This window comes from Bombina bombina, chromosome 5 (genome assembly GCF_027579735.1).
Source record: "Bombina bombina isolate aBomBom1 chromosome 5, aBomBom1.pri, whole genome shotgun sequence".
Classification (NCBI taxonomy): Eukaryota; Metazoa; Chordata; class Amphibia; order Anura; family Bombinatoridae; genus Bombina; species Bombina bombina.
In genome coordinates, this window is record NC_069503.1 from 112,873,058 (window position 1) to 112,889,804 (window position 16,747).

The 16,747-nt window shown below is 37.4% G+C and overlaps 1 pseudogene; it reads left to right on the top strand.

Annotated features, from left to right (window-relative positions):
- Positions 1 to 308: 308 nt before the first annotated feature.
- Positions 309 to 16,747, top strand: part of LOC128660022 (oocyte zinc finger protein XlCOF6-like) — a 116,275-nt pseudogene continuing 99,836 nt past the window's right edge.

The window sequence follows — 16,747 nt, forward strand, 5'->3', positions numbered from 1 at the left end:
TCTGTGCTAGTGAAGGGGTTAATACAAAGTGCAGCTCTCTTAGTACTAGTGAAAGTGCTAATATATATTGTGTAGCTTTATGTATATAGTGTAGCTGTAATGTACTAGTAGAGGATATGACAGTGACAATGGGCTCAGTTACTACATTTCATGAATTTGCAGCATTTAAACAATGTTAAAAAGCATCCAATTAGTCTTTGAAATGGTTGCATATTTTCTTTTGTCTGATTGGCTGCTGATTAACATGTGACTTCTAAGCATGTATTCTGGGAGATGTAGTCCAGTATTGAACTAACACTGTGTTCTCCCATTTACTTCCTGTGCAGCTGCTCCTGGGTGAGTGAGTCAGGCTATGTGTATTGTGTGATTAAACGTTTTAGTCACTTTCTAGTCTTCTTAAAAAGTTAATAATTGTTATAAATGTTGTCCTTTTAGTGCATGTTACTCATCTGCTTGTGCCAGGCAATGGGATACTTAGTGCTGAGTGTTCAACTCTTTGTGTTAGTGAAGGGTTAATACACACTGTACAGCTCTCTGTGCTGGTGAAGGGTTAATACACACTGCAGCTTTCTTTGCTAGTGAAGGGTTAATACACACTGTGCTGCTCTCTGTGCCAGTGAAGGGTTAATACACACTGTGCTGCCCTATGTGCCATTGAAGGGTTAATACACACTGTGCTGCTCTCTGTACTAGTGAAGGGTTAATACACACAGTGCAGCTCTCTGTGTTAGTGAAGGGTTAATACACACTGTGCTGCTCTCTGTGCTACTGAGAGGTTAATACTCACAGTGCTGTTCTCTGTGCTAGTGAAGGGTTAATATACACTGTGCTGTTCTATTTGCTAGTGAAGGGTTAATATACAATGTGCTGCTCTCTGTGCTAGTGAAGGGTTAATGCACACTGTGCTGATCTTTGTGCTAGTGAAGGGTTAATGCACACTGTGCTGCTATCTGTGCTAGTGAAGGGTTAATTCACACTGTACTGCTCTCTGTACTAGTGAAGGGTTAATACACACTGTACTGCTCTCTGTGCTAGTGAAGGATTAATATACACTGTACTGCTCTCTGTGCTAGTGAAGGGTTAATACACACTGTGCTCGTGAAGGGTTAATACACACTGTGCTGCTCTCTGTGCTATTGAAGGGTTAATACACACTGTGCTGTTCTCTGTGCTAGTGAAGGGTTAATACACACTGTGCTGCTCTCTGTGCTAGTAAAGGGTTAATACACACTGTGCTGCTGTTTTTTGTGCTAGTGAAGGGTTAATATACACTGTGCTGCTGTTTTTTGTGCTAGTGAAGGGTTTATACACACTGTGCTGCTCTCTTTGCCAGTGAAGGGTTAATACACACTGTGCTGCTCTCTGTGCTAGTAAAGGGTTAATACACACTGTGCTGCTCTCTGTGCTAGTGAAGGGTTAATACACACCACCTTATGCTGATTGTCACATTCTCTGTGGTTTTGTGTATTCTCAGATAGTATTGTCTTTTGTTTTATATTTTGTCTATTTGTTTTATATCTTTTGTTACTTTACTGGTCTGTGTTTTATTAATATCTCTGTTTCCTATTGTCATGTGTATGTATATGTGAATATATATATATAATCCATTAGCAAAATTTTTTACTTTAACCCCTTAAGGACCGGGCATTTCAGACTTAAAGGGTCATGAAACCCAAATTTTTTTCTGTCATGATTCAGATAGAGAATACAATTTTAAACAACTTTCCAATTTACTTCTAGTATTTAATTTGCTTCCTTCTCTTTTTATCCTTTGCTGAAAGCCTTATCTAGGAAAGCTCAGGAGCAGCAGAGAGCCTAGGTTCTAGCTGTTGATTGGTAGCTGCATATATATATATATTGCTTGTGATTGGCTTACCCATAAGTTCAGTTAGAAACCATTAGTGCATTGCTGCTAATTCAACAAATAATAGCAAGAGAATGAAACAAATGAGATAATAGAAGTAAATTAGAAAGTTGTTTAAAATTGTATACTCTATCTGAATCATGAAAGAAAAACATTGGGTTTCATGTCCCTTTAAGGGCAATTTATCAATGTCTGTCCGACATGATACGTATCATGTCTTACAGACATCGCTGAATGCACCAGAACTGCTTGTGCAATGCCGCCCCATGCAGATTCGTGGCCAATCGGCCACTAGCATGGGGTATCAATCAGCTCGATCGTATAGGATCATCTTTAGACCGTTGCTTCATAACTGCTGTTCCCGGCCAGCCTGAAGGCTCGTGCGGAATGGAGCTTGATAATTTGGCCCCTAAAACTTCCTCAAAAGACCAGAGCATTTTTGCCATTACTCCATTTAAACAGAAATAGAGCCTTGTTTGTTTTTTTCTTTACCTATTAAACTATATATTTATTTCTTCTACGACGAGTCCACAGATTTCATCCTTACATGTGGGATATTATCCTCCTGCTAACAGGAAGTGGCAAAGAGCACCACAGCAGAGCTGTATATATAGCTCCTCCCTTCCCCTCCACCCCCAGTCATTCTTTTTGCCTATGCTAGTATTAGGAAGGGTAAAGTGAAAGAGGTATTAAAATGATAGTTTTTAGTTTCTTCAATCAAGAAGTTTGTTATTTTAAAATGGTACCGGTGAGTACTATTTTTCTCAGGCAGGATATAGAAGAAGATTTCTGCCTTGAGGTTGATGATCTTAGCAGAAGTCACTAAGATCCATGTTGGTTCCCACAGAGTTGCTGAGGAGTGCAAGAGGAATCTTCAGTGTGGGGAACGTTTTCATGCTACAAGCAGCATTGAGGTATGTGCAGTCATTTATTTCTGAAGAGACTATGGTATATCAGAATTGGCTGACATAGTTCCCAGGTTGGGAAGGGGTAAGCAGTAGACCTATATATCAGGGTGGTACTGAAATCCTGTGTATATTATCGTTGTTACAGATGCAGGGCTTATTGCAGCAGCATGGTTAAGACACTGGGGCAGCATAACGTTTCTTTCATGTAATTGGCAAGAGTCCATGAGCTAGTGACGTATGGGATATACAATCCTACCAGGAGGGGCAAAGTTTCCCAAACCTCAAAATGCCTATAAATACACCCCTCACCATACCCACAATTCAGTTTTACAAATTTTGCCTCCTATGGAGGTGGTGAAGTAAGTTTGTGCTAAGATTTCTACGTTGATATGCGCTTCTCAGCATTGTTGAAGCCCGATTCCTCTCAGAGTACAGCGAATGTCAGAGGGACATGAAGGGAGTATCACTTATTTAATAAGATGATTTCCCTAACGGGGGTCTATTTCATAGGTTCTCTGTTATCGGTCGTAGAGATTCATCTCCTACGTCCCTTTTCAGATCGACAATATACTCTCATATACCATTACCTCTACTGATAACTGTTTCAGTACTGGTTTGGCTATCTGCTATATGTGGATGGGTGTCTTTTTGGTAAGTTTTTATTACTTAAGACACCTCAGCTATGGTGTGGCACTTTATGCATTTATATAAAGTTCTAAATATATGTATTGTACTTATATTTGCCATGAGTCAGGTTCATGTATTTCCTTTTTGCAGACTGTCAGTTTCATATTTGGGGAAAGTTAATATTAAGAAATATTTTTCTTACCTGGGGTTTAGTCTTTTTTTCAATTGACTACTTTGTTTCAAATTGCGGGCTAACTTAGGCTCGCGGGTGGGCCAAATGCTACACTTTATTGCGTCATTCTTGGCGAGATCATTTTTTGGCGCGAAAGGCACGTCTGTTGACGCAAGTTTGTCATTTCCGGTGTCGTAATTGACGCAGAGGTTCACACAGGGTTCGTAACAGAAAGAGAAAACCAATGGCACTACTTGTTAAGATGAAAAATTATTATACTAAGAAGCTCTAGATCTCTATATATGACGGACTTGGGAGTATGTCCCGGATCAGTACTATATAATGTAAAAGTCTGTGGTGCTGTGTACTGTGTGTAGACTATGAAGGCTGGATGTGGTTAAAGGGATAACCACAGAAAAGAGTACACTTGTAGCACTCGAGAGCTTGATATGATATAGTTAAATTAATCACAAGGCTCAAAGTGGTGCAATAATTGTAAAGACAACACTAGTCTCCAAATATACTAGACCTAACTAAATTAAAACTTAACATTTATTAATACACAGTGCTAAAATTTGCTTAAAACAAAAAATATTAAAAACACTAACCAAAATATGTGCTAAATGAAATAATGTAGAATAGTGGAGTAGGCTAATAATACCAGGGTAAGGGTCTCTATATATTAGTCTCTGAAAGGGAGGCCGTGTAGTATAGATACAACCAACAGGGGATTAAATATACTTATAAACAGATTCCTGATCAGTGTTCGGTGTTTAATACGTATAGTACCCCAGTGTTAGTATGGCAGTACGAGCTTCAGCTCTCCTGAGATGGATATTACTAGATGTAACCTGCCTTGGGATTCAATATCCCTTCATTCAAATTAGAACCGTTCGAGTAGTATTATAACTGTGATGTGGTTACAGAAGGTGGGATTTATAAAATTAACTCAGGAAAGTTAAAGTTAACACTGTTGTGAGTTCTCTCAATGCTAGTCTAATAAGCACACTTTATAGTGGTACTAGATTGATTGAGGTATACCATAAATCCTATTCTGTTTGGCTACTCATGAATTATGCCACCTATGGGTGCAATATATCATAAGGTGTAGATACCAGGGTTGGTGAGTGTTAAATATTACTGACCTGTTTTTCTAACAGGGCTTACATAAAGAAACGTAGTTTGGTATGTTAGCTTTATAACAATATTAATTGTCAGATTCTCACAAACTGCAATTATAAATTAATGTCACCCAGTAGAAGTAGTTTCATACGTGTACTTGGTTGTAGCTGAGAGTTTGATTGTATAGTGTGGTTAATAGAGTTATTTCTATAGCTGGAAGTTCAATTATATGATGTAACTTTTTGGTTGTGGATATTTAGTTCCAAGTTCAATTGATGCAATGATATGTATTACATATTTTATTACATTGTAACAGTTTCAAATGTGCTTGTGTAAACATTGATTGCATCTGGTATCACAGCTCATCTATTGAGGGTACAGTCTTGCAATTTTATTTTAAGCACGTCAGGCTTTACATAAATATGTGAGTTTAATTGTTGTGTCACCATATGAGGATGAACGTTTTTTTATTGACTTGCGTTCACATATGAGTGCTTTTTCGATTGTATATTATAATCTATAGTGTTAAATGACCTGCTTGTATCTGTAGTTGTATTCTGTGATTCAATTACAAGAGGAACTACCTGCAACCTTTTAATTAAAGTTGTATGGTTTTTTAACATGCAATAGAAAAATTCTAGTTTCCCCTGTTAATCATATAATTTAATAATGTATTAGCTATATCTCAATTGCGAAATAACTAAGGCCTAGATTTGGAGTTCGGCGGTAGCCGTCAAAACCAGCGTTAGAGGCTCCTAACGCTGGTTTTGGCCGCCCGCTGGTATTTGGAGTCAGTGATTAAAGGGTCTAACGCTCACTTTTCAGCCGCGACTTTTCCATACCGCAGATCCCCCTACGCCATTTGCGTATCCTATATTTTCAATGGGATCTTTCTAATGCCGGTATTTAGAGTCGTTTCTGAAGTGAGCGTTAGAGCTCTAACGACAAAATTCCAGCCGCCTGAAAATAGCAGGAGTTAAGAGCTTTCTGGCTAACGCCGGTTCATAAAGCTCTTAACTACTGTACCCTAAAGTACACTAACACCCATAAACTACCTATGTACCCCTAATCCGAGCTCCCCCCACATCGCCGCCACTCGATTAAAATTTTTAACCCCTAATCTGCCGACCGCCACCTACGTTATACTTATGTACCCCTAATCTGCTGCCCCTAACCCCGCCGACCCCTGTATTACATTTATTAACCCCTAACCTGCCCCCCACAACATCGCCGCCAGCTACTTAAAATAATTAACCCCTAATCTTCCGACCGCAAAGCGCCGCCACCTACGTTATCCCTATGTACCCCTAATCTGCTACCCTTAACACCGCCGACCCCTATATTATATTTATTAACCCCTAATCTGCCCCCCTCAACGTCGCCTCCACCTGCCTACACTTATTAACCCCTAATCTGCCGAGCGGACCTGAGCGCTACTATAATAAAGTTATTAACCCCTAACCCGCCTCACTAACCCTATAATAAATAGTATTAACCCCCTAATCTGCCCTCCCTAACATCGCCGACACCTAACTTCAATTATTAACCCCTAATCTGACGACCGGAGCTCACCGCTATTCTAATAAATGTATTAACCCCTAAAGCTAAGTCTAACACTAACACCCCCCTAACTTAAATATAATTTACATCTAACGAAATAAATTAACTCTTATTAAATAAATTATTCCTATTTAAAGCTAAATACTTACCTGTAAAATAAATCCTAATATAGCTACAATATAAATTATAATTATATTATAGCTATTTTAGGATTAATATTTATTTTACAGTCAACTTGGTATTTATTTTAACTAGGTACAATAGCTATTAAATAGTTAAGAACTATTTAATAGTTACCTAGTTAAAATAATAACAAATTTACCTGTAAAATAAATCCTAACCTAAGATATAATTAAACCTAACACTACCCTATCAATAAAATAATTAAATAAACTACCTACAATTACCTACAATTAACCTAACACTACACTATCAATAAATTAATTAAACACAATTGCTACAAATAAATACAATTAAATAAACTAGCTAAAGTACAAAAAATAAAAAAGAACTAAGTTACAAAAAATAAAAAAATATTTACAAACATAAGAAAAATATTACAACAATTTTAAACTAATTACACCTACTCTAAGCCCCCTAATAAAATAACAAAGCCCCCCAAAATAAAAAATTCCCTACCCTATTCTAAATTAAAAAAGTTACAAGCTCTTTTACCTTACCAGCCCTGAACAGGGCCCTTTGCGGGGCATGCCCCAAGAATTTCAGCTCTTTTGCCTGTAAAAGAATAAATACAATACCCCCCCCCAACATTACAACCCACCACCCACATACCCCTAATCTAACCCAAACCCCCCTTAAATAAACCTAACACTAAGCCCCTGAAGATCTTCCTACCTTGTCTTCACCATACCAGGTTCACCGATCCGTCCTGGCTCCAACATCTTCATCCAACCCAAGCGGGGGTTGGCGATCCATCATCCGGTGCTGAAGAGGTCCAGAAGAGGCTCCAAAGTCTTCCTCCTATCCGGCAAGAAGAGGACATCCGGACCGGCAAACATCTTCTCCAAGCGGCATCTTCGATCTTCTTCCATCCGGTGCGGAGCGGGTCCATCTTGAAGCAGGCGACGCGGATCCATCCTCTTCTTCCGTTGTCTCCCGACTAATGACGGTTCCTTTAAGGGACGTCATCCAAGATGGCGTCCCTCGAATTCCGATTGGCTGATAGGATTCTATCAGCCAATCAGAATTAAGGTAGGAATTTTCTGATTGGCTGATGGAATCAGCCAATCAGAATCAAGTTCAATCCGATTGGCTGATCCAATCAGCCAATCAGATTAAGCTCGCATTCTATTGGCTGTTCCGATCAGCCAATAGAATGCGAGCTCAATCTGATTGGCTGATTGGATCAGCCAATCGGATTGAACTTGATTCTGATTGGCTGATTCCATCAGCCAATCAGAAAATTCCTACCTTAATTCCGATTGGCTGATAGAATCCTATCAGCCAATCGGAATTCGAGGGACGCCATCTTGGATGACGTCCCTTAAAGGAACCGTCATTAGTCGGGAGACAACGGAAGAAGAGGATGGATCCGCGTCGCCTGCTTCAAGATGGACCCGCTCCGCACCGGATGGAAGAAGATCGAAGATGCCGCTTGGAGAAGATGTTTGCCGGTCCGGATGTCCTCTTCTTGCCGGATAGGAGGAAGACTTTGGAGCCTCTTCTGGACCTCTTCAGCCACCGGATGATGGATCGCCAACCCCCGCTTGGGTTGGATGAAGATGTTGGAGCCAGGACGGATCGGTGAACCTGGTATGGTGAAGACAAGGTAGGAAGATCTTCAGGGGCTTAGTGTTAGGTTTATTTAAGGGGGGTTTGGGTTAGATTAGGGGTATGTGGGTGGTGGGTTGTAATGTTGGGGGGGGGGTATTGTATTTATTCTTTTACAGGCAAAAGAGCTGAAATTCTTGGGGCATGCCCCGCAAAGGGCCCTGTTCAGGGCTGGTAAGGTAAAAGAGCTTGTAACTTTTTAAATTTAGAATAGGGTAGGGAATTTTTTATTTTGGGGGGCTTTGTTATTTTATTAGGGGGCTTAGAGTAGGTGTAATTAGTTTAAAATAGTTGTAATATTTTTCTTATGTTTGTAAATATTTTTTTATTTTTTGTAACTTAGTTCTTTTTTATTTTTTGTACTTTAGCTAGTTTATTTAATTGTATTTATTTGTAGCAATTGTGTTTAATTAATTTATTGATAGTGTAGTGTTAGGTTAATTGTAGGTAATTGTAGGTAGTTTATTTAATTATTTTATTGATAGGGTAGTGTTAGGTTTAATTATATCTTAGGTTAGTATTTATTTTACAGGTAAATTTGTTATTATTTTAACTAGGTAACTATTAAATAGTTCTTAACTATTTAATAGCTATTGTACCTGGTTAAAATAATTACAAAGTTGCCTGTAAAATAAATATTAATCCTAAAATAGCTACAATGTAATTATAATTTATATTGTAGCTATATTAGGATTTATTTTACAGGTAAGTATTTAGCTTTAAATAGGAATCATTTATTTAATAAGAGTTAATTAATTTCGTTAGATGTAAATTATATTTAAGTTATGGGGGTGTTAGTGTTAGGGTTAGACTTAGCGTTAGGGGTTAATACATTTATTAGAATAGCGGTGAGCTCCGCTCGGAAGATTAGGGGTTAATAATTGAAGGTAGGTGTCGGCGATGTTAGGGAGGGCAGATTAGGGGTTAATACTATTTATGATAGGGTTAGTGAGGCGGATTAGGGGTTAATAACTTTATTATAGTAGCGCTCAGGTCCGCTCGGCAGATTAGGAGTTAATAAGTGTAGGCAGGTGTCGGCGACGTTGAGGGGGGCAGATTAGGGGTTAATAAATATAATATAGGGGTCGGCGATGTTAGGGCAGCAGATTAGGGGTACATAGGGATAATGTAGGTTGCGGCGGTTTACGGAGCGGCAGATTAGGGGTTAAAAAAAATATGCAGGGGTCAGCGATAGCGGGGGCGGCAGATTAGGGGTTAATAAGTGTAAGGCTAGGGGTGTTTAGACTCGGGTACATGTTAGAGTGTTAGGTGCAGACGTAGGAAGTGTTTCCCCATAGGAAACAATGGGGCTGCGTTAGGAGCTGAACGCTGCTTTTTTGCAGGTGTTAGGTTTTTTTTCAGCTCAAACAGCCCCATTGTTTCCTATGGGAGAATCGTGCACAAGCACGTTTTTGAGGCCGGCCGCGTCCGTAAGCAACTCTGGTATCGAGAGTTGCATTTGCGGTAAAAATGCTCTACGCTCCTTTTTTGGAGCCTAACGCAGCATTTGTTTGAACTCTCGATACCAGAGTTAAATTTATGGTGCGGCCAGAAAAAAGCCCGCGGAGCGTTAACAGCCCTTTTACCGCCAAACTCCAAATCTAGGCCTAAGATTCTATAATTTATATACATGTGAAAGTCACAGTATTGATATCATTAGGAACAACACACACTATTACTCTGCTAGTACACGGTATCTAGATTTTGGATGATTGAGATTCAATAATATTTATACATTTTCATGTCACAGTGTTACTATCCTGTGAAATATCTCCCACCAATACTGTGTTAGTAAGCGTTATTGTTATAATGGTATAAAGCCGGTCTTTTACTGGTTATAAGCTGGCGGGTGATGCCCGATATCTGTCTTATCTAATTTTGGCGCTTTCGTATTTGAATTCTCTGACCATTAGTGCAGTCTCGCACACAAGCGGTGATTGTACTTTAGAAAGTAGCCAGTATTTCATTAACCTTACGCCAGCCTTTTATACCAATAGCCTCCCTTACTTTCGTATCAATTCAATAAAGACACAAGTATATAGCCTAATTAAAGTAACTGGTTTACATATTAGCACTAATGATGGTTAGCTTCTAAAAATACAGGAGCTCGCAATGACTCCTCACCATTTCCCTAAATCCCTAACATGTTTCGCCGTCTAACACGGCTTTTTCAAAGGGTTATCGCGATTGCACTGTTTGCATACGCCTTATAAACCCGGTTGGTAGTTAGCTCCACCCAATGGGAAGTAACATTGATGTTACGTGCTGGTAGAATAATTGTCATTGAGCTAAGAGTATTCTGGGTCATGTAGTTTTTTGAGAGACGTGTATTTAACACTGGGTTTTGCCAGTGCCTATCTGGCTAAAATAGTTTGCGTTTGACAGTTAATAGTAACCCTAATAAAAGCAGGATTGATATCATGGATAAACTACACGGTTGATATTCTTAACTTACCAAAATATTATTGTAGGTTTTTTCGAAGGAACTCAGTAAATTGACTCCATCAATACTTCTACAAACAATGAAATATTGTTATTTGTCAATAGAAGAAGAAATCATTAGAAGAATACAAATTTTATTATAGGGACCTGAGCTTTGAATAGAAAATTAGAAATTAGAAACTGTATACCTTAGGTTTCTTATTTATTATTCTGATATCAATATAGACTAAAAGGTGCCGTTATTATGCTTGAATAAATCCTTGAAAAATAAATAAATAAAACTTATATACATATTTATTTAACTAAATGTGATGAAAATAGTGCATAGTGTTAATTTGAGTGTAGAACAGGGTGTAGGTAAAGGAAACTAAAATGAATTATAAATTTATGTAACCTTAAATATAGAATGAACTTAATATAGTTCTGTGATTCAGATTTACCTCAGTGAGCGTATATTATGGGGAAAATATGATGTTATTATTGGTGGGTATCCCTATGTGTGATGTGTGTGTTGGTGATTGGTGTCAATGTCCAGAGAATCTCAGATAATTAATTAAAGGGGTGATCAAATCGTCGAAAGGGCGAATAATAGAAAAGTGGGGAAGGGAAAGAATAAAAAATCAAAAAAGAGAGAGAGTGTGTGATCATAGAAGAAAAAGTGCAACATTGGTATGTTTGGGTTACGGTGTCTCCAGTAGTAGATCAATTTGTCATTGTTATATTTTGTAATGTAAACCACTGTATCTAAGGATAATGCCTGAGCTTGCATTTCCTAATTACGATATTTGTGTTATCTTTAGTTTTATGCCATTTAGGAAATTATATTATTTTAATTATCACTGGCTACAGTAGTCAGGTGTTAGGTGGTTATGATACTGGCCACAGTAGTCAGGTGTTTGGTGGTTATGATTCCGTTACGATACTTGTGTTATCTTTAGTTTTATGCCATTTAGGAAATTATATTATTTTAATTATCACTGGCTACAGTAGTCAGGTGTTTGGTGGTTATGATTCCGTTAGAATCATATTTGTTCCAACTTTATATCTATAATATGTATGTTGGTCCATTGTGGCCATAATGGTTCCTTCTGAATTATGTCCTAGCTCATGGCTCCTCGAATTAATTGATCTTCTTTTGTTTGATTCATTGTTAAAGCTGTTGTGCTTGTTATAATCTATTGTTATAAGTTCCTATTTTATTTCATGCCTACTAAAGGATATTATGTTTGATATAGAGTAGTCTGATTGATATTTACTGTTATTGATATTTTACTTTTTGTTTTTACTTTCTAATTTATGTTGGTAGTTGTCTTCTACCTATATTATTTGTTGAAATTTGAGTTTCAAGATTGTATTCATTTATGATTCTTGCATTTTCAAGAAATTTTGTATAGATTTGTTACACTTTAGAGAAAAGAACTGAAATTGTTTTGTTCATTAAGTCCGTGTGGTTGAACACTGTTAAGCAAGAATATCAATTTTGTCTCTGCTTGTAATAATCTTGTTTCCAGGTCACCTCCCCGAATGCCTAGGGAGATTTTCTGTAGGCCAAAACATTTTACTTCGTTTTGTCTTGATTGATGATGATTGAGGAAGTGTCTGGCCACAGAGGTGATTTTTTTGCCTTCTTTGAGGTCCTTATCAGCGTTTTTAATATTCCTCAGGTGCTCCTGAAGTCTGGTTCTTATTTTTCTTGATGTCATTCCAACATAATATTTCTTACATTTACATTGGAGGGCATAGATGACCCCTTCTGTATGACAATTTATATATTTGTTGATTTTGTGCTTTTTATCAAATCTGTCAATGACAGTATCCGTCTTCAACATGAAGCTACAGGTACTACAAGTTCCACATTTGTAAGTACCTGGTTTAAAGGCATTTCTTGTTTTTGGGCCTTGAAAATGACTTGGACTAACCAAGTCTTTTAGGTTTTTGTTCGTCTGTAGCCCACTTGTACTCTGTCTTCCAACAATTTCCCCAAAATTGGATCCGATTTTAAAATGTGCCAGTGCTCATTAATCACATTAGTGATTGCTCTAGAGTTGGGGTTATAGGTAGTTATAAACCTTACTTTATTATCGGATTTTTTGGGTCTGGTTTCAAGTAAAGAAGTTCTTTCTGTCATTCTTGCCCTGAATTCTGCCTTTTTGATAGACCTTTTACTGTATCCACGTATTATTAGTCTTTCTTTGAGTTCCTTTGCTCTTTGATTGTAGTTAGCTTCATTTGAGCAATTTCTACGCATTCGTAGAAATTCTCCAGTTGGGAGTGCTCTTATGGTGTTTGGTGCATGTGCACTAGTACTCTGCAAGAGGCTATTCGTCGCTCTTTTTTTACGATGTACATCTGTAGATAGATTTCCTTGATCGTCTTTCGTTATTAAAAGGTCCAAAAAGGCAATTGATTTTAAGTTAGCTTCATGTGTCAATTTGATGTTAAATTTATTGTTATTCAGCACCTGGAGGAATACATCTAATTCTTCTTTTGAACCCTCCCAAAGGAACAGCACATCGTCAATGTAACGCAGCCACAGGGGTATATGCTTTAGGAATTGATCATTGGTGTCAGAGAAAACCGTACTGTGCTCCCACCAACCTTTAAAAAATATCCACAAAACTATGCACAAACAGGACAAACTATGGTGGAACCACCATTTTTTCGAAAAATATCTTGAGCATAAACTTATACCCAGAGGCTTACGGATACAACTTTTCCCGGCGTTCGAATTCCGAAACCCAAATTTAGGCACTGAATGGGAAGAAGCACTCACTGAATGTTCGGTTAAGTTAATGAAAATTTTAATAAAACATGATAAGTCAGAATATGACTTATTAGAAACTGAAATACAAAAACAAAATCAGATGCTGAAGGAGTTCGAATCAAATAAAGATTTTGAAAATATGTACAAAAAATACCAACAAGAACTGGAGAAATATGAACAGGAAATTAAACAAACCAAACAAGGGAAATTAAGTAGAGACAAGTCTGACTATGAAAATAAAAAGGTATATAAGTGGAAAAGAAAATTTAACACCAATCTGAACAGGCAATCACGAGTGAATGTAGTACAAAGTGACATTTCAGACACAGAAGGAGAGGAATCGGAAAATACTGATACAGAAACCGAACCTGGAACATCAACCTCAGGTTCAAACATACTCTCTAACCGAAATAAATGGAAGAATTTTTTAGAGGACAATGCCTCTTCAGAAGGAAACATACCAGAAGAGGCAGGAGGAAAAACAAAGAGACCAATGAGAAGCCGCTCACAAAACAAAACCAACAAACAAGGACAAACTCCCTATCGGAGACCACCAAGCCCATTCTCTCAAATCAAGATGAAACAATGAGGATAATCAATCTATCAGACAAGATTCTAACTATTCATCATAAGAATGTATTGTCAAAAGGCCTGTCTTTTTGTCCCACGCCAATGATGGATAAATTCGATATAATCAAAGATCTTCAATTGTTTTTAAGGAAATTAACTCTCAAAAGACTATATAACAAAACGACAGACCCTTCAAATACAGATGACTGGACAGAGGAAGAACAAAATTGTCTGGAAACCTTGGAAGAGTTACTGAAAGAAAATGAACCTGCCAAACAAAAGTCATGGAGAGAGAGAATTAAAAACAAATCTAAATACATGCCTAAGTCACAGGATTGCCCTCAAATAGAGGTCTTTAACCAACTGGTCTGTTCTGAGATAATGAAAATGGGAGAAATCCAGACGTCAACGAACTTAACCAAACAAGAATTAAAAGCTTTGGACGAAATGAAGAAATGGGAGGATGTCATCATTAGAAACTCTGACAAGGGCGGCAATGTAGTGATTTGGCCCATTACATTATACCCCCATGAGGCAGAATTACAACTAAATGATAAAACTTTAATCCAACACAAGAATACTTGTTAAAATATAATAAACTCATTGATTCTGCGAAAAAACAAAAAATCATAACATCTAAGGAGCATTCCTTCCTAAAAAATTCTGAACCAACAACACCAACCTTCTATCTCATTCCAAAAGTGCACAAGAACATCAAACACCCTCCTGGGCGCCCAATTATTTCAGGAATAAATAACATTACTGAAAAGGCGAGCCAGTATGTAGATTTCAGGTTGAGAGAATATCTACCCCAACTAAGTTCCTATGTACAAGATACTCGTGATGTCTTAAATCAATTACTTAATATCCAAGTAACTGCCTCCACTTGGCTAGTGACTGCGGATGTCGAGTCACTTTATACCTGTATCCGTCATGATCTGGGCTTACAAGCAATTGATTATTTTCTGAGAATGGGATCTGAAGAAAATATTGAACATGACAAATTTGTTCTGGAACTATTAAATTTTGTCCTGACTCACAATTCATTCACATTCAATCATCAATTCTTTTTACAAATCCGTGGAACAGCCATGGGGACGGCCTGTGCTCCCACGTACGCCAACCTGTTTTTAGGTTGGTGGGAGCACAGTACGGTTTTCTCTGACACCAATGATCAATTCCTAAAGCATATACCCCTGTGGCTGCGGTACATTGACGATGTGCTGTTCCTTTGGGAGGGTTCAAAAGAAGAATTAGATGTATTCCTCCAGGTGCTGAATAACAATAAATTTAACATCAAATTGACACATGAAGCTAACTTAAAATCAATTGCCTTTTTGGACCTTTTAATAACGAAAGACGATCAAGGAAATCTATCTACAGATGTTCATCGTAAAAAAACAGCGACGAATAGCCTCTTGCAGAGTACTAGTGCACATGCACCAAACACCATAAGAGCACTCCCAACTGGAGAATTTCTACGAATGCGTAGAAATTGCTCAAATTAAGCTAACTACAATCAAAGAGCAAAGGAACTCAAAGAAAGACTAATAATACGTGGATACAGTAAAAGGTCTATCAAAAAGGCAGAATTCAGGGCAAGAATGACAGAAAGAACTTCTTTACTTGAAACATGACCCAAAAAATCTGATAATAAAGTAAGGTTTATAACTACCTATAACCCCAACTCTAGAGCAATCACTAATGTGATTAATGAGCACTGGCACATTTTAAAATCGGATCCAATTTTGGGGAAATTGTTGGAAGACAGAGTACAAGTGGGCTACAGAAGAACAAAAAACCTAAAAGACTTGGTTAGTCCAAGTCATTTTCAAGGCCCAAAAACAAGAAATGCCTTTAAACCAGGTACTTACAAATGTGGAACTTGTAGTACCTGTAGCTTCATGTTGAAGACGGATACTGTCATTGACAGATTTGATAAAAAGCACAAAATCAACAAATATATAAATTGTCATACAGAAGGGGTCATCTATGCCCTCCAATGTAAATGTAAGAAATATTATGTTGGAATGACATCAAGAAAAATAAGAACCAGACTTCAGGAGCACCTGAGGAATACTAAAAACGCTGATAAGGACCTCAAAGAAGGCAAAAAAATCACCTCTGTGGCCAGACACTTCCTCAATCATCATCAATCAAGACAAAACGAAGTAAAATGTTTTGGCCTACAGAAAATCTCCCTAGGCATTCGGGGAGGTGACCTGGAAACAAGATTATTACAAGCAGAGACAAAATGGATATTCTTGCTTAACAGTGTTCAACCACACGGACTTAATGAACAAAACAATTTCAGTTCTTTTCTCTAAAGTGTAACAAATCTATACAAAATTTCTTGAAAATGCAAGAATCATAAATGAATACAATCTTGAAACTCAAATTTCAACAAATAATATAGGTAGAAGACAACTACCAACATAAATTAGAAAGTAAAAACAAAAAGTAAAATATCAATAACAGTAAATATCAATCAGACTACTCTATATCAAACATAATATCCTTTAGTAGGCATGAAATAAAATAGGAACTTATAACAATAGATTATAACAAGCACAACAGCTTTAACAATGAATCAAACAAAAGAAGATCAATTAATTCGAGGAGCCATGAGCTAGGACATAATTCAGAAGGAACCATTATGGCCACAATGGACCAACATACATATTATAGATATAAAGTTGGAACAAATATGATTCTAACGGAATCATAACCACCAAACACCTGACTACTGTAGCCAGTGATAATTAAAATAATATAATTTCCTAAATGGCATAAAACTAAAGATAACACAAGTATCGTAACGGAATCATAACCACCAAACACCTGACTACTGTGGCCAGTATCATAACCACCTAACACCTGACTACTGTAGCCAGTGATAATTAAAATAATATAATTTCCTAAATGGC